This window comes from Hyperolius riggenbachi, chromosome 7 (genome assembly GCF_040937935.1).
Source record: "Hyperolius riggenbachi isolate aHypRig1 chromosome 7, aHypRig1.pri, whole genome shotgun sequence".
Classification (NCBI taxonomy): Eukaryota; Metazoa; Chordata; class Amphibia; order Anura; family Hyperoliidae; genus Hyperolius; species Hyperolius riggenbachi.
Genome location: NC_090652.1, coordinates 188,743,554 through 188,767,378, shown reverse-complemented (window position 1 = coordinate 188,767,378; position 23,825 = coordinate 188,743,554). Strand labels below are relative to the sequence as shown.

The 23,825-nt window shown below is 51.4% G+C and overlaps 1 protein-coding gene across 1 annotated transcript in view; it reads right to left on the bottom strand.

The window, feature by feature from the left end:
- Positions 1–23,825, bottom strand: part of COL3A1 (collagen type III alpha 1 chain) — a 2,242,195-nt gene that overhangs the window by 2,168,087 nt on the left and 50,283 nt on the right. The window lies entirely within an intron of this gene.

The window sequence follows — 23,825 nt, the reverse complement described above, 5'->3', positions numbered from 1 at the left end:
GAAAAAAGGGCGCCCGAGAAATAGCGGTTACAGGGATCGTGGTAACTAAAGTTTTCGTTTACAGGATAAGGTTTATAACAATTATCGTTTACAAGTTCGTTTTGACTTTGTGTTATACTTATTTTATCGTTTTTACATTTCGCTTACATGAGTTTTACGTATTTTTTTCGTTTTAAAATATCGCTTACAAAACTATAACCACTAAATTTTCGTTTACACTTCTTTTATCATTTAAAATTCGTTTTCATATGTATAATGCTTAAATACCGTTTCTCAGCCTGATTGTATTAGAAATACATCGCTTTTGGTATTAACTTTGTTTTTACACTTATAATGTGTTTATTATAGTTAATAAAATATCGCCTTTAATATTACTGTTATTTTAAGATTTCTAATGCATACGTGATTGTAAGGCTATCTATTGTATTGTGTGTGTGTGTGTATATATATACCTTTTTCTACTTATAATATTATTAATATATACGTGATTTTAAAGAGAACCCGAGGTGTGTTTAAAGAATGTTATCTGCATACAGAGGCTGGATCTGCCTATACAGCCCAGCCTCTGTGCTATCCCAAACCCCACTAAGGTCCCCCTGCACTCTGCAATCCCTCATAAATCACAGCCATGCTGTGAGGCTGTGTTTACATCTGTAGTGTCAGTCTCAGCTGCTCTCCCGCCTCCTGCATAGCTCCGGTCCCTGCCCCCGTCCCTTCCCTCCAATCAGCAGGGAGGGAAAGGATGCAGGCGGGGACTGGAGTTCTGCAGGAGGCGGGGAGAGCAGCAGACTGACACTATAGAGATAAACACAGCCAGCTCTGACAAGCTGTTTGTCAGCAGCATGGCTGTGATTTATGAGGGATTGCAGAGTGCAGGGGGACCTTAGGGGGGTTTGGGATAGCAACAGAGGCTGGGCTGTATAGGCAGATCCAGCCTCTGTATGCAGATAATATTCTTCAAACCCACCTCGGGTTCTCTTTAAGGCTAGTTATTCTATTACAAATATATAAATTATTTTATTCATGTTATTTGTAGTGAAGTATTTTAAGGATTAAATATTGTAACGATCGGTGAAGTACAGAGAGGTCTGATTACCGGTGACCTGCAGCGTCACGGGGAATACAGACGTATACCAGATTATATGTGATCTGCAGTATCACCGATAATCCAATATACTGGCTAACCTCTGTTCACCTGAGTAGAGTGTAGTGTTTGGTGTAACAGTAACACTAAGAGGCCGAGGCCTTGGTGCAGCAAGGAGAACTGCACGGATTCCTTCCGCAGACCTGAGCTCTCCAAGACGGGAGGAGTCAGACTGACAGTAGGAAGGAAAGTCCACGAGTGACCCTCAGAAGGAAGTATCACTATGAGGACTGGGAACCGCCTCCAACCGTGAGGTCGGTTCTCGAGGTCGGACAAGCCAGATCGTAACACACGGACAGATAAAGTACAAATACGGTAGGCAAAGGCGGAGTCCAAGTACAGGCAGGATTCGGCAACGGGGTATCAGATATATCGGGGTACAAAATCGGGAGGCAGAAACAGAGTCTAAGAACGAGACGAGGTTCGGCAACAGGGTATCAGAAATATCGTGGTACAAGATCAGAGTTCAGGCGGATAGTCGAGGCAGGCAGAAGTCATAACAAATAATCACAATCAAACTAGTACTTTAGCTATCAAAATCTATCTAAGTGTAGGATTACAGCTCCAGCTGGTCCCGGCACACTTAAGGATCTGACTACGGATCTGGGTGCTCCCACATATGTGATCGCAACGCCAGACACCAGATGAATGAACAGCCAGCAGTATATATACATTAGGTGTCCCCCAGCACCTCCCTGATTGCTGGACCAATGGGAAGTGGAACTATGGTCAGCTGACCTGCCTGGTCAGCTGACTCTCCCCTGGTGTCATAAGTTTTGTCTGAGTGCGCGCGCGCGTCACTCTGAATCTTGAGGGACTATGAGTCCCAGCCAGCACAGCCCCGCTCTGCGGTGTCTCCGCAGCGGGGACCTGCCGGCTAACCGCCGCATCCAGCGCGGTGGTTTCGCCGCTCTCTGCCGGCTGATGCACGGAGGTAGCCGCCTCATGATGTGAGGAGGCGGCTGCCTCTCCGTGCGAGTAGCTGCCGTGTGCGGAAGGAGCCGCCCGCCGCTGGATCATGGCGGCGGCTCCTCCGCGCTTTCTCACAGTACCCCCCCCCCCCCGAGGAGTGGACTCCGGACAGCTCCTTCCAGGTTTACCTGGATGTACAGTATGAAATTCTTTCACTAACTCGTCCGCATGCATGCGATTCCCAGGTACCCATTGTCTCTCCTCAATGCCGTACCCCTTCCAATGTACGAGATACTGCACCGAGTTCTGTACCATACGTGAATCTATGATCTTTTCCACTTCATACTCGGGTTGGGCATCGACTAAGACAGGAGGAGGAGGGGTGGGACCCCCCTGGGCTGCGGGTTTGAGAAGTGATACGTGGAAAGACCTTACTCCACGCATGCTGGTGGGAAGATTAACGGAGTATGTGACACTGTTAATCTTCCTAGTAACCGGAAATGGACCCACGAACCTGGGACCAAGTTTGTCAGAGGGTTGTTTCAGGGTCAGGTGACGGGTTGACACCCAAACCAAATCTCCTGGTTGGAATTTCCACTCCAACGAGCGTCTCTTGTCAGCCTGACTTTTCTGGCTCTGGAATGCTTTTACAAGATTATTCTTGATGATCCACCACATATCCTTAAATGACCTTAGCCACGTCTCCAAGGCTGGGAACGGAGTGGCCGCAACTGGTAATGGGGAGAATTTGGGCAGTTTACCTGTCACAATCTGAAATGGGCAGAAACCTGAGGACGAACTCTTTAAGTTATTGTGGGCAAATTCTGCATAAGGTAAATACTTAACCCAATCACTCTGTGCCTCAGCAACGTAGCATCTCAGAAATTGTTCTAACGACTGATTGACCCTCTCTGTCTGGCCATTAGTCTGTGGATGGTACCCCGAGGAAAACGACAATTTCATGCCCATTTGGTGACAAAATGCCCTCCAAAATTTTGAAATAAACTGAACTCCCCGATCAGATACAATGTCTTCTGGAATGCCATGTAACCTGAAGACATGGATAATAAATAAATCGGCCAGTTCCTGGGCCGAAGGGAGTCCTTTCAAAGGCACGAAGTGGGCCATTTTACTAAAACGGTCAACCACCACCCAAATAACTGACATGCCTTCAGATCTAGGAAGCTCTCCCACAAAATCCATGGACAAATGGGTCCATGGTTCACTCGGGGTGGGTAAAGGCTGCAAAGTACCTACAGATGCCAGCCGGGAGGGCTTGCTTTTAGCGCACACCGCACATTCCCTGACAAACTCTCTACAGTCAGCGGCTAGCGAAGGCCACCATGCACATCTGGCCACGAGATCCTGCGTCCTAGCCGCTCCCAGATGCCCCGCGTTCTTATGGGAGTGAAACATCTCCAAGATCTGGAGACGGAATGGTAACGGAACAAATAATACCCCGTCCGGTTTCCCTTCTGGGATATCCTGCTGAAAAGGACTTAAAGTCTCTTTCCAGTCCTCCCAAGTCTCGGTGGCGGCCAACACCATACTACGTGGGACAATGGTCTCAGGAACAGGGGGCTGTGCTGTCTCTGGCTCAAAACACCTAGAAAGTGCGTCTGCCTTGGTATTCTTACTCCCTGGCGTATACGTGATCAAGAATGAAAATCTTGAGAAAAATAGAGACCATCGAGCCTGCCTTGGGCTTAACCTTTTAGCCCCCTCGATGTATTCTAGGTTTTTGTGGTCGGTATAAACTGTGATAGAGTGCTCAGCTCCCTCTAGCCAATGGCGCCACTCTTCAAAGGCCAATTTGATGGCTAGGAGCTCCCTGTTGCCTATGTCATAGTTTCTCTCTGCCGGAGAGAACCTTCGGGAAAAATAGGCACATGGGTGAAGTCTACCCTGTAGACCAGAACGTTGGGACAGCACAGCCCCCACCCCGATCTCTGAGGCGTCTACCTCAACAATAAATGGAACAGAAGTGTCCACGTGTCTGAGAATGGGTGCTGAACAGAACAACCTTTTTAACTTAGAAAACGCTTGTACTGCCTCGGGAGACCAATGAGTGGTGTCTGCCCCCTTTTTAGTAAGGTTAGTGAGCGGGGCGACTACTGTGGAGTACCCCTTTATAAACCTTCTATAATAGTTCGCGAACCCCAGGAACCGTTGCAATGATTTTAACCCCACCGGCTGCGGCCACTCCAGGACCGCGGAGACTTTGGCAGGGTCCATAGACAACCCTGAGGTGGAGATTATATACCCCAGAAAGGCAACCGATGTGACCTCAAAAATAAATTTTTCGAGTTTGGCATATAAGAGATTCTGCCTCAGTTTGTCTAATACCATCCTGACATGGGTTCTGTGCTCTGGGAGGTTGCTAGAAAAAATGAGAATGTCGTCTAGATAGACTAAAACGAATTTTCCCAAGACCTCCCGAAAAACCTCATTGATGAGTTCTTGGAAGACGGCCGGGGCATTACACAACCCGAAGGGCATCACTCTATACTCGTAGTGCCCATCCGGGGTATTGAAGGCCGTCTTCCATTCATCGCCCTTCCTTATACGCACCAGGTTGTATGCCCCCCGTAAGTCCAGTTTTGAAAATATGCTGGCCTCTGTGACCTGTGTGAACAAATCGTCTATAAGTGGTAACGGGTAGCGATTTTCCACAGTGATTTTATTGAGGCCTCGGTAATCGATGCAAGGCCGTAAACCCCCATCTTTCTTTTTAACAAAAAAGAAGCCTGCCCCAGCGGGCGACCGAGACGGCCTAATGAAGCCCTTAGCCAAGTTCTCACTAATGTATTCCTGCATGGCAAGTTTCTCGGGGCCGGATAAGTTATATAAATGGCCTCGAGGAGGCATACAACCGGAATGAAGGTCAATGGGACAGTCGAATGGACGATGAGGGGGTAACTTATCCGCGGCCTTGGGACAAAACACTGCGGCATAATCTGCGTATTGTTCTGGTACACCCTCCACCTGTACCTTAGTTAGGCCCAATGTCAGTTTTCCCAAACACTGCTGGAAACAATGAGGAGACCATGCTGTCAACTGTCCTGTGGCCCAGTCTATTTGTGGGGAATGAACCTGCAACCAGGGCATGCCTAGGATAATAGTGGAGGTGGACATGTGTAAAACAAAAAATGATAATTGTTCCCCATGTAGTACCCCTATGGTGATCTTCACCTCCGGAGTCTGAGACAGTGCATGATTCCGTTGTAGAGGGGAGTCATCTACTGCCGTGACCTGAATGGGGGGTCTCACAGGAGTGAGGGGGATACCCAACTCCTGCGCGAACTCAAAATTCATAAAATTGGCCGCTGAGCCTGAATCAATAAATGCCTCAGTGGCCATAGACTTATTCTCCCATGTAACCGTACAAGGGAGCAGTAATTTCTTTTCCTTAAAGGGTGCAGTTTGTGTGCCTAGGGTGTCACCCCCCACTACTCCTAGGCAAACTCGTTTCCCGACCTGTTAGGACAGTTTCGCACTCTATGCCCTGCTGCTGCACAGCTGTTCTGTCATTCTCCGCCTTCGCTCCACCTGAGTCAGTCTCGACCGACCAATCTGCATTGGCTCGGGCGGTGGTAAGGCCGGGGAGGGTGAGACAGGCGGAGAAGGTGTTACTAGGGGTGTAGCAGACGGTGCCGCGTACGATGTCACCCTTACACGGTGACTGCCCCTAACCTGCCTCTGATGGCGCAACCTGCGATCCACTCGAATGGCCGATGATATGGCCTCATCAACTGTCTTGGGTTCGGGTACCGTTAACATTAGGTCGGAAACCTCTTCCAACAACCCAGACAGGAAGTAGTCCATGAGGGCAAAATTATCAAATCTCGAGGTGACCGACCACCTACGGAACTCTGCCGCATAATCCTCGACCGACCCTCTGCCTTGTCGTAAGAGTTTGAGCTTCCGCTCTGAGGATGCAGCAAGGTCAGGGTCGTCGTAGATTATGGCCATGGCCTTAAAGAATTCCTCCACTGAGGTCAAGGCAGTATCGGTAGCCGGCAGGTTATATGCCCATGACTGGGAGTCTCCAGTCAACAAAGTTTTAATGAAAATGACCCGTTGGGTCTCAGTCCCCGAGGATCGGGGCCTTAACTCAAAATATGACAACACTCTACTCCTGAAATTCCGGAAGTCAGACTTGTGGCCGGAAAACTTATCTGGGACAGGCATACGAATGTCATCACTATGAGGGGATCGCACTGAATCAACTGATGTCTGGAGGGTTCTCACAGAGCCTGATAAGGCATCAATTAAGGCTTTGTGCTGGCTTAGTGATTGATGAATGCTATCCACCGAAGTGGCAAGCACAGTCAGAGGATCAGTGCGTTCCATCAGTATTTTGGTCTGGCGTTCTGTAACGATCGGTGAAGTACAGAGAGGTCTGATTACCGGTGACCTGCAGCGTCACGGGGAATACAGACGTATACCAGATTATATGTGATCTGCAGTATCACCGATAATCCAATATACTGGCTAACCTCTGTTCACCTGAGTAGAGTGTAGTGTTTGGTGTAACAGTAACACTAAGAGGCCGAGGCCTTGGTGCAGCAAGGAGAACTGCACGGATTCCTTCCGCAGACCTGAGCTCTCCAAGACGGGAGGAGTCAGACTGACAGTAGGAAGGAAAGTCCACGAGTGACCCTCAGAAGGAAGTATCACTATGAGGACTGGGAACCGCCTCCAATCGTGAGGTCGGTTCTCGAGGTCGGACAAGCCAGATCGTAACACACGGATAAAGTACAAATACGGTAGGCAAAGGCGGAGTCAAAGTACAGGCAGGATTCGGCAACGGGGTATCAGATATATCGGGGTACAAAATCGGGAGGCAGAAACAGAGTCTAAGAACGAGCCGAGGTTCGGCAACAGGGTATCAGAAATATCGTGGTACAAGATCAGAGTTCAGGCGGATAGTCGAGGCAGGCAGAAGTCATAACAAATAATCACAATCAAACTAGTACTTTAGCTATCAAAATCTATCTAAGTGTAGGATTACAGCTCCAGCTGGTCCCGGCACACTACGGATCTGACTACGGATCTGGGTGCTCCCACATATGTGATCGCAACGCCAGACACCAGATGAATGAACAGCCAGCAGTATATATACATTAGGTGTCCCCCAGCACCTCCCTGATTGCTGGACCAATGGGAAGTGGAACTATGGTCAGCTGACCTGCCTGGTCAGCTGACTCTCCCCTGGTGTCATAAGTTTTGTCTGAGTGCGCGCGCGCGTCACTCTGAATCTTGAGGGACTATGAGTCCCAGCCAGCACAGCCCCGCTCTGCGGTGTCTCCGCAGCGGGGACCTGCCGGCTAACCGCCGCATCCAGCGCGGTGGTTTCGCCGCTCTCTGCCGGCTGATGCACGGAGGTAGCCGCCTCATGATGTGAGGAGGCGGCTGCCTCTCCGTGCGAGTAGCTGCCGTGTGCGGAAGGAGCCGCCCGCCGCTGGCTCATGGCGGCGGCTCCTCCGCGCTTTCTCACAAATATATTATTGTTTATATGTGTTTAGCGTGTTTTTGCGGTGGGGACGGTTAGTTTTAGGCACCACCAGGGGGGGTCTCAGGTTTAGGCACCACCAGGGGGGTCTTAGGTTTAGGCACCACCAGGGGGGTCTTAGGTTTAGGCACCACCAGGGGGGTCTTAAGTTTAGGCACCACCAGGGGGGTCTTAGGTTTAGGCACCACCAGGGGGGTCTTAGGTTTAGGCACCATCAGGGGAGTCTTAGGTTTAGGCACCACCAGGGGGGTCTTAGGTTTAGGCACCACCAGGGGGGTCTTAGAATTAGGCACCACCAGGGGGGTCTTAGGTTTAGGCACCACCAGGGGGTCTAGGGTTAGGGATAGGTACAGGGAGGGTTAGGTATAGTTACAGTGCAACATACACCAACAGGGGGGTGGTTAGGTTTAGACACCACCAGGGGAGTATTAGGTTTAGGCACCACCAAGGGAGTCTTAGGTTTAGGCACCACCAGGGGGGTCTTAGGTTTAGCCACCACCAGGGGGGTCTTAGAATTAGGCACCACCAGGGGGGTCTTAGGTTTAGGCACCACCAGGGGGGTCTAGGGGTTAGGGATAGGTACAGGGAGGGCTCTGTATGAGAGTAAGGTTACCTATAGTTACAGTACAATATATGTAATATATACAATTTATTACATTATGTGTATTTACACCAAGGGGGTTCTAGGTGTTAGGGATAGGGATAAGGAGAGATATCTGTGACTTTAAAGTTAGGTATAATTGCAGTAAAATACTTGAAAAATCTACCATTCTAGTACTATGCTTAATACAAGTGTAAATATCGTTTTTGTTATAGACGCTATTTGACGTTTCATTTCAGAATTCGTTTACTGTTATAGACGGTATTTTGCCATTTCATTTCCATTTATTTAACCTATTTAGCACTACATTATCGTTTATAACCTCTTAAACGAAAAATATGGTTTTGCATTCAAACTTACAATTTCGGCTACACCCCGCGCCCTTTTTTCCAGGCGCACTTTTTTGATAGACGCGAGGTAGAGGGCGAGGCACCACCAGGAGAGGCAGCACCATTGCAGCAGCCACTGCCAGCACCAGCAGGTCTGTGACTGGTCCGCCGCCAGCCACTGACCGCAGAGTTGTGGAGGAGGGAGCAGAGGCGCAACAGCAGCGTGTTGCGCACATCTTTGAGATCAGTCATCGCCCCCAGCCCATTGCGGAGAGTCAGGTGCAGGCTGTGGTGGAATAAATGGCGGAGCAGCAAGCCATCGTTTCCAGCCAGACCTCCAGCACCAGCCAGACCAGTGCCACCACCACCAGCACTCCGGTCCACACCAGGCCTCCACCACCGCTTGAGGTCACATCGACCCCAGCGACCAGCCTGCCCTCACTGAGCTCACTCTTCACCCCAGGGCCCCGCAAGCGTTTTGAGGGATGTTGGAGCAGTTTGAGGAGGAGATGATGGGGACATGCAAGGAGGAGGAGGAGTTTGAGGTGGAGGAGTTTGTTGTTGGCGCTGATGAGGAGGGGCGTGATGCAGGGGATTTGGGGGGAGTAGGCGTCTCTGGCGCAGAGGCGCGGCAGCAGCAAGGCGGCCAGCACAGGGTGTGGAAGGCAGGAGCCACAGCCTGCTGCTTCAGCCGCTACCACCACCCGCAGCAAACTTCCAAGCAAACAGAAAAAACCACAACCCTCCAATGGGAAAAAAAATCCCCAGCCCTCAAGCTCAAAGAGCAAGCTGAAATCCCCAGTCTGGCGGTTCTTCACTACGTGCGAAGACGACAAGACCCGTGCAATTTGCCACACTTGCGGTGTCAGTCTGAGCAGAGGTCGCGATCTCAACAAGTTGAGTACCTCGTGCCTGCAGACCCACTTAGAGACCAGACATTTCAATGAGTACAGTGAGTTTGTGAAGCTGAAGGACAGTGGCACAAGCAGTGGTCAGAGCCAGACAGCCACTGCACAGACTTCAGCAGCAGCAGCATCCCACCCTCCTACCCATCCAGCAGCAGCAGCAGGAGCACAGCAGCAACTCACTGTTCCAACCCCCCCCCCCCCTCCGGGCAGCCGGTCCTCAGTGGCCTCATCAGCTCCCTCCACAGTGGCCTCCTCTTCCTCCCATGCAGGCAAACGCCACCAGACCCTGCTCAGCGAGTCGTTCCCCCGTGTGACCAAGGTGCTGCCCCCCACCAACAGGCGCATCCGGGTGCTGAACAGGTTGCTTGCCCGGGCCATGTGCTCCTAGCTTCTGCCATACTCCTTTGTGCAGGAGGGGAGTGACATGAGAGTGCTGCTGCAATTTGGGATCCCGGAGTGGCAAGTCCCCAGCCGCCACTATTTCTCCCGCACGGCGATCCCAGCAGTGCACCGCTTTGCTATAGCGAACGTGGGCTGCGCGCTCGATCATGCCGCGACTGCGCGGATCCACGTCACCATGGATTCATCGAACAGCTGTTTTGGGACAGACCCAGGCGCGGAGCTAGGGGGGGTCGGGGTAGGACAAGTGCCCCAGGGCGCCTGGTCCCCAAGGGCGCCCTCCGCATTCCTGAGCTGCTGGTTTTTTTTTTTGTTTACTTTTTTTTTTTTTGCGGTGGAGGGGAGCAGCGCAGAGAAGAGAGAGAGCTGTGCGGACGGTGGGGAAGGGGGGCCATATCCCCCCTCCTTCCCTCACCTTAGGTGCTCTCTCTCCCTCGCTCTCCCCTCCAATGTCCGGGTGGCTGGCAGCGGCGGGCGGAACTTACCTCCGTCTCGCTCCAGTGCTGGCCGGAAGTTCGGGTGACGCAGCCGCTGCTCTGGTCTGGACCAGACCGAGTAGCGGCAGATCCATCCGGCGCTGCGAGAGACGGAGGTAAGTTCCGCCCGCCGCTGCCAGCCACCCGGACATTGGAGAGGAGAGCGAGGGAGAGAGAGCAGCTCTTCTCTGCGCTGCTCCCCTCCTGCTGGGGAGGGGGACACCTGACCTGGCTACCTACTCTGGGCACATATACCCCTGCCTACATATACTGGACATATATCCCTGGCTACCTACTCTGGGCACATATACCCCTAGCTACCTACTCTGGGCACATATACCCCTGGCTACCTACTCTGGGAACATATACCCCTGGCTACCTACTCTGGGCACATATACCTACCCTGACTACCTACTCTGGGCACATATACCCCTGGCTACCTACTCTGGGCACATATACCCCTGGCTACCTACTCTGGGCACATATACCCCTGCCTACATATACTGGACATATATCCCTGGCTACCTACTCTGGGCACATATACCCCTGGCTACTTACTCTGGGCACATATACCCCTGGCTACCTACTCTGGGCACATATACCCCCGGCTACCTACTCTGGGCACATATACCTACCCTGACTACCTACTCTGGGCACATATACCCCTGGCTACCTACTCTGGGCCCATATACCCCTGGCTACCTACTCTGGGCACATATACCCCTGGCTACCTACTCTGGGCACATATACCCCTGCCTACATATATTGGGCACATATACCCCTAACTACATATGCAGTGCAGCCCACGCCCGCTGACACTTGTTCTGGTTCATCAGCAGAACTGACCACAGATCTCCAGAATCCCCTCTGCAGTCTGGATCCAGCCAGCCATAAAGCTGTGCCCACAGTACATTTGCAGAGATGCTGAAAATCATGCATATGACATGTGGAGTATATGTGTGAGGGAAGGGGTGCTTCCGAACTGCAGGCTGGGATAGCTAGTTTGCTTTTTCTTTCTGATCCCCTAATACCCATTTCTGGACACTGCAAGAAATCTCTCTCTTGCAGTCAGGGGGGAGATAAGCTACTGCTAAATATGTTGTTTGGAAGTCAGTGGAGCTTAGCAAGAAAGCAGAGAACCCCCCTCCCCTTTGACTCCAGAGATTAAATATTTCTCTCCCTCCCTGCAGCGCTGAAGCTGTTAGCTTCTCTGATCACCCCCTCTCACCCACCACAGCCTAGACTGGCTGCCTCTTACTGTCCATCCCCACTCCTCCATGGTGTAGTACAATGTGTCCAGCAGAAGTCGTATTCCTCATCAATCTAGCGCTGGGATCTGCACACTCTCCCGTAATTCACTCACGCTGGTCTGCATTAGCGTACGTTCCGACATCACATGTATCTGAAACGAAAGTACGCTATGCAGACCAGCGTGAGAGAAGAACGAGAGAGGATGCAGAGCCCGGCACTAGATTGATGAGGGACGTGACTTCCGTGACTTCCGCTGGACACACTGCATTATATCATGTAGGAGGGGCAGTGTGAGGCAGCGACACTAGGGTGTGGGGGGTGGGAGGGGGGATCAGAGAAACTAACAGCTCCTGCCCTGGAAGGAGAAAAAGGGAAGACAGCATCCCACATCCAGGCTGTAAGTGGAGAAATTTAGAACTGTCTCGAGTATAAGGCGACCCCCCCACTTTTATACTGTGAGTCAGTCCTAAATTTCTCGACTTATAGCCGAGTATATACGGTACCCCTGACTACCTACTCTGGGCACATATACCCCTGGCTACCTACTCTGGGCACATATACCCCTGGCTACCTACTCTGGGCACATATACCCCTGGCTACCTACTCTGGGAACATATACCCCTGGCTACCTACTCTGGGCACATATACCCCTGCCTACATATACTGGGCATATACCCCTGGCTACCTACTCTGGGCACATATACCCCTGGCTACCTACTCTGGGCACATATACCCCTGCCTACATATATTGGGCACATATACCCCTAACTACATATACTGGGCATATACCCCTGGCTACCTACTCTGGGCACATATACCCCTGCCTACATATATTGGGCACATATACCCCTAACTACATATACTGGGCATATACCCCTGGCTACCTACTCTGGGCACATATACCCCTGGCTACCTACTCTGGGCACTTATACCCCTGCCTACGTATACTGGGCACATATACCCCTAACTACATATACTGGGTACATATACCCCTGGCTACATATACTGGGCATATATACCCCTGGCTACATATACTGGGCACATATACCTCTGGCTACATATACTGGGGACACATACCCCTGCCTACATATACTGGGCACATATACCCCTGGCTACCTGTTCTGTGGACATCTCTACCCCTGGCTACCTGTTCTGGGGACATCTATACTGCTGGCCACCTATTCTGGGGACACCTATAGACCTGGGGCTACCTATTTTTGGGGAAGCACTGCTGTCAGATTGAGTGTATTTTGGGGAACTGCTGCCAGGTGAGAGGTGTCTACCATATTCAGGGGACATTCTGCCTATTTATGTGAAATGCTGTCTATTTATGTGCCTCATGACTGCTGAATTTGTCTTGTTGGGGGCCTCATGGTTACTGAATTTGTCTTGTTGGGGGCCTCATGATTTGTTGGGGGCCTCAAGATCGCTGAATTTGTCTTGTTAGGGGCCTCATGATTGCTGAATTTGTCTTGTTAGGGGCCTCATAATTGCTGAATTTGTCTTGTTGGGGGCCTCAGGATTGCTAAATTTGTCTTGTTGGGGGCCTCATGATTGCTGAGTTGGTCATGTTGGGGGCCTCATGTTTGCTCATGAGTGCGGAATTTGTCTTGATGGGGGGGGAGGGGTCATGATTGCTGCATTTGTCTTGGAACATGCTGGAAGGTACATACTGAGGGAGGGTGGGTGAGCGTGAGCCTGCTAACCTCCATGTACATTTGAAGGGGCGTGACCAAATGTGGAGCACCCATAACCACGCCCACATTTGGTCACGACCCTTCACCTTAGGGGGCGCATTAATAGTCTTTGTCCCCGGGCGCTGAAAACCCTAGCTACGCCTCTGGACAGACCGCTACCTGTCCTTCACGGCCCACTGGGTTAGCCTGGTGGAATGCGCCAGCGAGGAAGCAGCAGGTCCATCCTCGGGCGCATCAGTGGCAGCAGCAGCACGTCGCCTGCAGTCGCTACTATGTGGTGCCACCACGCGGGGTCAGGGGAGAAGCCGCAGCTCCCGCCACCAAGTGACCCCGCCTCAACAGCAGCGTGAAGGCCCACCATTGCCAAGCGCTGCTGGAGATGAAAAGCCTGGGGAAGAACAGTCTGACTGCAGCCAACGTGCTCCGCTACCTGAGGGAGCAGGAGAAGACGTGGCTGACCCCCAGAGGCCTCCGAGTCAGATTGGTGGTGTCTGGCAATGCGGCCAACCTGCTGGCTGCCATCAGCAGGGGAGACTTGACCTACGTCCCCTGCTTGGCCCATGTCCTCAACCTGGTGGTGCAGAAGTTCATGCGCACCTACCAAGGGGTGGAGGAGCTGTTGGAAGTGGCGCAGAAAATTGTGCGCACTTTCCGCTGCTCAGCTGCTGCCACAGCAAACCTGGCAGACATCCAGCAGCGCGAGGGCCTGCCATGACACCGCCTTGTCATCGATGTGCCAACTCACTGGAACTCCACCCTGGCGATGTTGGAGCGGCTGGTTGAGCAGAGCAGGGTTGTCAACTGCCACATCATCGAGAGCACTCTCGCCGGCACCACCAAACTCCAGCTCCTCTCCAATGCACAGTGGGGGCAGATGCAGCAGGTCTGCTTGGTGTTGGCTCCCTTTCTGCAGGGAACCAACCTGGTCAGCGAGGAACGGGCATCCCTCTGCCAATGGGTGCCCTTTGTCTGTCTGTTGGACAGGGCACTTGGCGATTTGGTGGATTTGGGAGAGGAGGCCCTGAACCAGCTGGAACAGCAGCCGCCTGCGCAGTCCACTGCTGCGCAGGTATTTGAGTCCTTGGAGGAGGATGAGGAGCAGTTGGAGGTGCTGGACGTTGCTGCTGAGGGGGAACAGCGGAGCACAGCTGCAGTGGTGCGAGGGTGGAGAGAGGAGGAAGAGGCTCACGGGCCAGAGGAGGAGGAGGACAGCATTGCGGCCGCTGACCGTGATGTCTCTGCTGGACGGATCACCCTGTTCCCCATGGCAGCGCACATGCTGCGCTGCCTGCGCACAGACCCCAGGGTCAAGCAGATGCAAGCGAGGGAGGACGCCTGCATAAGCATGATCCTGAAACCACGGCTGAGGGGGAGGTGGGCTCAGTTTCTGCCTGCTGGAGACCGTGATCAGCGAACAAAGGAGTTGCAGGAGATCCTTGTTCGGCGATTGGAGGAAGCCTTCCCCCAGCCTTCCACCCCCTCTGTCCCTGTCCAGCCAGCACAGCAGCCGGTGCCTGTGGCCAGCAGCAGCGTCAGGCACCCAGGAGACCTGCAGTCATTGACGAAGGCGCTCTACATGACGGCAGAGCAGCTGAGAGAGGAGGAGCGTGCAGCAGCCACCTCCTCTCAAAGTCACAGCCAGCGCATGACCTGGATGGTGGCCGACTACATGGGGTCCTTCAGTGAGCTTGACACCGGCAGCGAGGAGCCTGTGGACACCATGGAGTACTGGGTGGAGCGCTTTGAACATCTGGATAGAGCTGGCGCAGTACGCCCTGGAAGTATTGTCTTGCCCCCCCCCCTTCAAGCGTGCTGTCCGAGAGGTGCTTCAGTGCGGCCGGTGGGGTGGTCACCGAGAAGCGCTCTCGTCTGTCCACAGAGGGCGTGGACAGACTGACATTTTTGAAGATCAACCAGGCCTGGATTGAAGGCACGTTCCAGGCCCCTGTTGGTGCGAGAGAAGGACATGAGGTGCCTGGGAATTATTGTTTGACATCAACCTTCAGTCCCTGGGTCCTGATAATTTGGCCTGGTTTTTCTTTAGTTGCTGTGGTACTAACGCTAGGTACCATGGCCCGTGACATGCCTGCTGCCACACGTCACTCCTCCTCTTGCCGCTGCTGCTGTATTTAACATCCTGCTGTCTGTGGTCTCACCGCTAGGGTCCACAGAATACATTGCCTGCTGCCAAACATCACTCCTCCTCCTGCTGCTGTTGTATTTATTTATTTATTTATTGTATTTATAAAGCGCCAACTTATTTCGCAGCGCTGATTTTTATTCTCCTGCTGTCTGTGTTCTCCCCGCCAGGGTCCACAGAATTATGCGCTGCTGCCATGCGGCACTAGCTATTACGCTACACTACAATAGCTATATACAGGATCTTCTAAAAAAATTAGCATATTGTGATACGTTCATTATTTTCTGTAATGTACTGATATACATTAGACTTTCATATATTTTGTATTCATTACACACAACTAAAGTATTTCAAGCCTTTTATTGTTTTAATATTGATGATTTTGGCATACAGCTCATGAAAACCTAAAATTCCTATCTCAAAAAATTAGCATATTTCATCTGACCAATAAAAGAAAAGTGTTTTTAAAACAAAAAAAGTCAACCTTCAAATAATCAGTGGTGCTCAAATACCCCTTTTCAAAATTCGAGTTAGGTCGAATTCGAATAGTAAATTATACGAGATCAGTCGAATATTCGAGTCGAATAATTTTTACTATTCGATTCGACCTCGGAATTCGAGCTCACTATTCGAGTCGGTATTCGAGCTCATTATTCGAGCTGACTATTCGATATGGCCTTAAATAGCTTCCAACACTTGTTTTGAGGGTGAATGATGCAAGAAACCTCTTTTTTTCCAAGTAACAACAGCAAGTGATTATGTGGGGATGTTCCTTTAAAAAAAAAAAGTTGAAAAGAGAAGTTGTGTCCAGAAATTTGTTCAGTACTGTATATACTTCTTCTTCTTCTTCTTTATCTTCTATATCTTCTTCTTCTTCTTCTTCTTCTTCTATATCTTCTTCTTCTATATCTTCTTCTTCTATATCTTCTTCTATATCTTCTTCTTCTTTTATATTGTCTTCTTCTTCTTCATCTTCTTCATCATCATCTTCTTCTTCTTCATCTTCTTTTTCTTCATCTTCTTCATCTTCTTCTTCATCTTCTTCTTCATCTTCTTCATCTTCTTCTTCATCTTCTTCATCTTCTTCTTCTTCTTCTTCATCTTCTTCATCTTCATCTTCTTCATCTTCTTCTTCTTCTTCATCTTCTTCATCTTCTTCATCTTCTTCTTCATCTTCTTCTTCTTCTTCATCATCTTCTTCTTCTTCATCTTCTTCATCTTCATCTTCTTCATCTTCTTCATCTTCTTCTTCTTCATCATCTTCATCTTCTTCTTCATCTTCTTCTTCTTCATCATCTTCATCTTCTTCTTCTTCATCTTCTTCATCTTCATCTTCTTCATCTTCTTCTTCTTCTTCATCTTCTTCATCTTCTTCATCTTCTTCTTCATCTTCTTCTTCTTCATCATCTTCTTCTTCTTCATCTTCTTCATCTTCTTCTTCATCTTCTTCTTCATCTTCTTCATCTTCTTCTTCATCTTCTTCATCTTCTTCTTCTTCTTCTTCATCTTCTTCATCTTCATCTTCTTCATCTTCTTCTTCTTCTTCATCTTCTTCATCTTCTTCATCTTCTTCTTCATCTTCTTCTTCTTCTTCATCATCTTCTTCTTCTTCATCTTCTTCATCTTCATCTTCTTCATCTTCTTCATCTTCTTCTTCTTCATCATCTTCATCTTCTTCTTCATCTTCTTCTTCTTCATCATCTTCATCTTCTTCTTCTTCATCTTCTTCATCTTCATCTTCTTCATCTTCTTCTTCTTCTTCATCTTCTTCATCTTCTTCATCTTCTTCTTCATCTTCTTCTTCTTCATCATCTTCTTCTTCTTCATCTTCTTCATCTTCTTCTTCTTCATCATCTTCATCTTCTTCTTCATCTTCTTCTTCTTCATCATCTTCATCTTCTTCTTCATCATCTTCTTCTTCTTCATCTTCTTCTTCTTCATCTTCTTCATCTTCTTCATCTTCATCTTCTTCATCTTCTTCTTCTTCGTCTTCTTCTTCTTCATCTTCATCTTCTTCTCCTTCTTCTTCTTCTTCTTCTTCTTCTTCATCTTCTTCTTCTTCTTCATCTTCTTCATCTTCTTCATCTTCTTCTATTATCGTCTTCTTCTTCACTTATTTCTCTTTTCAAATTTTTTTTTAAAGAAATGCAGCTATTTTTGAGCGTAACAAATAGCTGGTGGCGCACGCATGTTGGAAGCGCCATTGTATGTGCTCCCTGGCAGTGGAAACACACAGACAGCAGGAGGTAAATTCAGCAGCAGGAGGAGGAGGATGAGTGTGTGGCAGCAGGCAGTCAATGAGGCAGGCAGCGTGACATAATATCCCTGGTACCTAGCGGTGATACCAGGGCTGTAAATAAACACAGCAGGCAGGAGGTCCCAGACAGCGGTCGTGCAGCCCACATTGTGTCCAATACACAACTGGGACAACACAGTTTTCAACCCGGGCACCTCAGAAAAATTAAACCTTTTTTTTTTTTATGGTTTTGTAGTTTTGTTTTTACAACAAATTACACAGACAGATATAGCTATTTTTTGACGTAATAGCTGGTGGCAGAGTGGCAGCAGACGGTAAATCTGTGTACCCTGGCGTTGGGAAACACAGACAGACAGACAGCAGCAGCAGCAGCAGGAGGAATGGAGGAGTAATGTGAGCAGCTATTGTTTGACGTAATAGCTGGTGGCAGAGTGGCAGCAGAAGCTAATTCTGTGTACCCTGGCAGTGGGAAACACAGACAGACAGCAGCATCAGCAGGAGGAATGGAGGAGTAGTGTGAGTGTGGCAGCAGGCAGGCAGCGTGACATAATAGCCCTGGTACCTAGCGGTGATACCAGGGCTGTAAATAAACACAGCAGGCAGGAGGTCCCAGACAGCGGTCGTGTAGCCCACATTGTGTCCAATACACAACTGGGATAACACAGTTTTCAACCCGGGCACCTCAGAAAAATTAAACCTTTTTTTTTTTTATGGTTTTGTAGTTTTGGTTTTACAACCAATTACACAGATATAGCTATTTTTTGACGTAATAGCTGGTGGCAGAGTGGCAGCAGAAGGTAAATCTGTGTACCCTGGCGTTGGGAAACACAGACAGACAGCAGCATCAGCAGGAGGAATGGAGGAGTAGTGTGAGTGTGGCAGCAGGCAGGCAGCGTGACATAATAGCCCTGGTACCTAGCGGTGATACCAGGGCTGTAAATAAACACAGCAGGCAGGAGGTCCCAGACAGCGGTCGTGTAGCCCACATTGTGTCCAATACACAACTGGGACAACACAGTTTTCAACCCGGGCACCTCAGAAAAATTAAACCTTTTTTTTTTTTTTATGGTTTTGTAGTTTTGGTTTTACAACCAATTACACAGATATAGCTATTTTTTGACGTAATAGCTGGTGGCAGAGTGGCAGCAGAAGGTAAATCTGTGTACCCTGGCATTGGGAAACACAGACAGACAGCAGCATCAGCAGGAGGAATGGAGGAGTAGTGTGAGTGTGGCAGCAGGCAGGCAGCGTGACATAATAGCCCTGGTACCTAGCGGTGATACCAGGCTGTAAATAAACACAGCAGGCAGGAGGTCCCAGACAGCGGTCGTGTAGCCCACATTGTGTCCAATACACAACTGGGACAACACAGTTTTCAACCCGGGCACCTCAGAAAAATTAAACCTTTTTTTTTTTTTTATGGTTTTGTAGTTTTGGTTTTACAACCAATTACACAGATATAGCTATTTTTTGACGTAATAGCTGGTGGCAGAGTGGCAGCAGAAGGTAAATCTGTGTACCCTGGCATTGGGAAACACAGACAGACAGCAGCATCAGCAGGAGGAATGGAGGAGTAGTGTGAGTGTGGCAGCAGGCAGGCAGCGTGACATAATAGCCCTGGTACCTAGCGGTGATACCAGGCCGTAAATGAACACAACAGGAGGTCCCAGACAGCGGTCGTGCAGCCCACATCGTGTCCAATACACAACTGGGACAACACAGTTTTCAACCCGGGCACCTCAGAAAAATTAAACCTTTTTTTTTTTTTTTTTATGGTTTTTTGGTTTTGTTTGTAAAACAAATTACACAGATATATAGCTATTGTTTGACGTAATAGCTGGTGGCAGAGTGGCAGCAGAAGGTAAATCTGTGTACCCTGGCAGTGGGAAACACAGACAGACAGCAGAAGGGCAGTACACAGCAGCCCACTGTAGGTGTAAAATGTGTGGCTGCAGGCGACGTAATAGTCAAAGTGAACCAGGCTGGCTTAGTGAGCAGGAGCCAGGAGGTGGTAAAGGGTGGTAAGGCACATTAACGATGGTTCTTAGCCAGTTCATGTCCCCCTCTCGCCGACAACAGGGGCCAGGAACTCGCCTTCCACCCACGCCTGGTTCATCTTGAGAAACGTCAGTCTGTCCCAGTGGCGTAGCAATGGGGATAGCCGCCATAGCGTTGCTACGGGGCCCCGCAGCAGCGCTACGTCACAGGGGGCCCGCAGCTGCCCGAGAGGACTTTTTTTTTGTTTTGTTTATTTTTTTTTTGTGTTGCCGGGCCCCCCTCCCTCACCTCAGTGCCCCCCTCCTCACCTGGGCCCCCCCTCCTTTTATCAGCGGCGGGAGGTGAGTCATATACAGAAGGCTCCGGCGGGGGTAAGCAGCCACTAGAGGTTCAGCTGCTTCCGGGCTACGGTGTCCCCACTGTATTGCTGCTCGCACCACTTCCTGGTCTATTGCGAGCAGCAATACAGTGGGGACACCGTAGCCCGGAGGCAGCTGAACCTCTAGTGGCTGATTACTCAGACGGAGCCTTCTGTATATGACGCACCTCCCGCCGCTGATAAAAGGAGGAAGGACCCCAGGTGAGGCAGCTACCTCCCCTCCCGCACAGCTACCTAACTGCCCACCCTCCCACCCAGCTGCTACCTAACTGCCCACCCTCCCACCCAGCTGCTACCCAACTGCCCACCCTCCCACCCGGCTACCTAACTTCCCACCCTCCCACCCGGCTACCTAACTTCCCACCACCTAACTGCCCACCCGGCTACCTAACTGAGGGCTACCTAACTGCCCACCCACCCGGCTACCTAACTGCCCACCCTCCCACCCGGCTACCTAACTGCCCACCCGGCTACCTAACTGCCCACTACCTAACTGCCCACCCGGCTACCTAACTGAGGGCTACCTAACTGCCCACCCACCCTGCTACCAACTGCCCACCCACCCACCCACCCGGCTACCTAACTGCCCACCTGGCTACCTAACTGCCCACCCTCCCACCCGGCTACCTAACTGCCCACCCAGCTACCTAGCTGCCCACCCGGCTACCTAACTGCCCACTACCTAACTATCCACCCTCCCACCAGGCTACCTAACTGCTCACCCTCCCACCTGGCTACCTAACTGCCCACCCTGCCACCTAACTGCCTACCCTGCCACCCAGCTACCTAACTGCCCACCCGGCTACCTAACTGCCCACCTGGCTACCTAACTGCCCACCCTCCCACCTGGATATCTAACTGCCCACCCGGCTACCTAACTGCCCACCCAGCTACCTAGCTGCCCACCTGGCTACCTATCTGCCTACCCTGCCACCCAGCTACCTAACTGACCACCCAGCTGTCTAACTGCCTACCCTGCCACCCAGCTACCTATCTGCCTACCCTGCCACCCAGCTACCTAACTGCCCACCCGGCTACCTAACTGCCCACCCTGCCACCTGGCTACCTAACTTCCCACCGGCTACCTAACTGTCCACCTTTCTACCTAACTTCCCACCCGGCTACCTAACTGCCCACCTTTCTACCTAACTTCCCACCCGGCTACCTAACTGCCCACCCGTCTACCTATCTGCCTACCCTCCCACTCGTCTACCTATCTCCCTACCCTCCCACCCAGCTACCTAACTGCCTACCCAGTGCATTGCCTGCACCGCAAATAGTGTGCCAGCCTGCCCAACCACCCTCCCTCCAGGTAATTAATGTTAGCCCACTATAGACCTAACTACATATACTGCATTTTGTGGGGAAATCTGGCGACAATCTGATTGCATTTTGTGGGGAAATCTGGCGACAATCTGGTTGCATTTTGTGGGGAAATCTGGCGCCAATCTGGTTGCATATTGTGTGGAAATCTGCCGACAATCTGGTTGCATATTGTGTTGAAATCTGCCGACAATCTGGTTGCATATTATGTGGAAATCTGCCGACAATCTGGTTGCATATTGTGTGGAAATCTGCCGACAATCTGGTTGCATATTGTGTGGAAATCTGCCGACAATCTGGTTGCATATTGTGTGGAAATCTGCCGACAATCTGGTTGCATATTGTAGGGAAATCTGCCGACAATCTGGTTGCATATTGTAGGGAAATCTGACGACAATCTGGTTGCATTTTGTGGGGAAATCAGATTGCCCCACAAAATGTTTGGGTGGGAGGTCCGAGATCTGTGGGGTTGGAAGGTCGAGGGGGGGGGGGGCATAATTTTTTTTTTGCTATGGGGCCCAGTCATTTCTAGCTACGCCCCTGGTCTGTCCACAGACTTGTGAGACAGACGTGAGCGTTTCTCGGTGACCACACCACCAGCTGCACTGAAGCAGCACTCGGACAGCATGCTGGAAGGGGGGCAGGACAGCACTTCCAGGGCGTACTGCGCCAGCTCGCTCCAGATCTCCAGGCGCTTGACCCAATACTCCATGGGATCAACAGGGGCATCGCTGTCAAGCCCGCTGTAGGACCCCATGTAGTCAGCCACCATGCGGGTCAGGCGCTGGCTGTGACCGGTGGAGGATGCTGCTGCATGCACCTCCTCTCTAGTCACTGCTTCCGGAGCCTCTACAGTCCTGTAGAGCTCGTGGCTGAGAGACAGCAGGTCTGTGGGGCGCTTGCTGCTGGATGCAGGCACCTGCTGCTGCCTCTGTGCTGGCTGCTGGACAGTGGGGGTGGAAGGCTGGGGAAGGCTTCCTCCAAGCGCTCAACAAGGGCCTGCTGCAAGCTCCTTATTTGTTGCGCTGGGTCTCCTCCTGCAGGCGGCAGGAACTGGCTCAACTTCCCCTTGAGGCGTGGGTCCAACATCATGCTGATCCAGATGTCCTCCCTCTGCTTCATCTGGATCACCCTGGGGTCTCTGCGCAGGCACGTCAGCATGTGCGCTGCCATTGGGAAGAGGCGGGCCACGTCTGCTGGCACATCGACGGCAGTGCTGCTGTCCTCATCCTCCTCCTCTGCCTCGTCAGCCTCATCCTCTCTCCACCCCCGCACCAACTCAGCTGCACTGTGCTGCTCCCCCTCATCAGCAGCAAGGTCAGGGACCTCCACCAAGTCCTCCTCCTCCTCCCCCTCAGAGGTGGACTGTGCAGCTGCTTGCCGCTCCTGCTGGTCCAAGGCTGCCGCTCCCTGTTCCAGCAAAGCATCGAGGGCCCTGTTCAGCAGACAAACCAGGGGCACCCACTCGCAGACCATAGCATGGTCCCTGCTCACCATGTTAGTGGCCTGCAGAAAGGGAGCCAGCACTAAGCACACCTGCTGCATGTGCCTCCAGTCATCATCGGGGACGATGGACGGGATGTTGCTGGTCTTGTCCCTTCTCTGAGCGGCGGAAACAGTGGCCAGGGCAAGGTACTGGTTGACAGCGTGCTTCTGTTCAACCAGACGCTCCAACATCGCCAGGGTGGAGTTCCAGCGAGTCGGAATGTCAAGGATCAGCCGATGGCGTGGCAGATCCAGCTCCTTTTGCACGTCTTCCAGGCTCGCACAGGCTGCAGCCGAGCGCCGGAAATGACGCACAACGTTCCTTGCCGTTTCCAGCAGTTCGCCCATCCCCTGGTAGGTGCGCAAGAACTTCTGCACTACAAGGTTCAGCACGTGGGCAAGACAGGGGATGTGGGTCAGGTTTCCCCTGTCTATTGCAGCAACCAGATTGGCCCCATTGTCGGCCACCACCTCTCCGACTCTGAGGCCTCTGGGGGTCAGCCAAATCCTCTCCTGCTCCTGGAGTTTGGCCAACACATGGGTTGCCGTCAGCTTGGTCTTCCCAAGGCTGACCAAGTGCAGCAGCGCTTGGCAGTGGCGGGCCTTCACGCTGCTGCTGAGGCGGGGGGTTTGGCCAGGTGTGCCGGAGGATGGCAGAGGATCGGAGGAACCTGCTGCAGTTCCCCTGACCCTGCGGGGTGGCACCACCCACTGTGTTGCTGCTGCTGCTGTGCCCGCTGCTGCTCTCCCATCCTCACCCCCTTCCACCAAGCTGACCCAGTGGACAGTGAAGGACAGGTAGCGGCCTGTCCCGAAGCGGCTGCTCCAGGAGTCCATGGTGACATGGACCCTTTCACCAACCGCGTGCTCCAGCCTTCGCTCCACATTGGCCATCACAAAGCGGTGCAGTGCAGGAATGGCCTTGCGGGAGAAAAAGTGTCTGCTGGGGAGCTGCCAGTCTGTTATGATCATGTCTGCAGCGTTTACTGCTGGCTGCAGTGGTATTGTAAC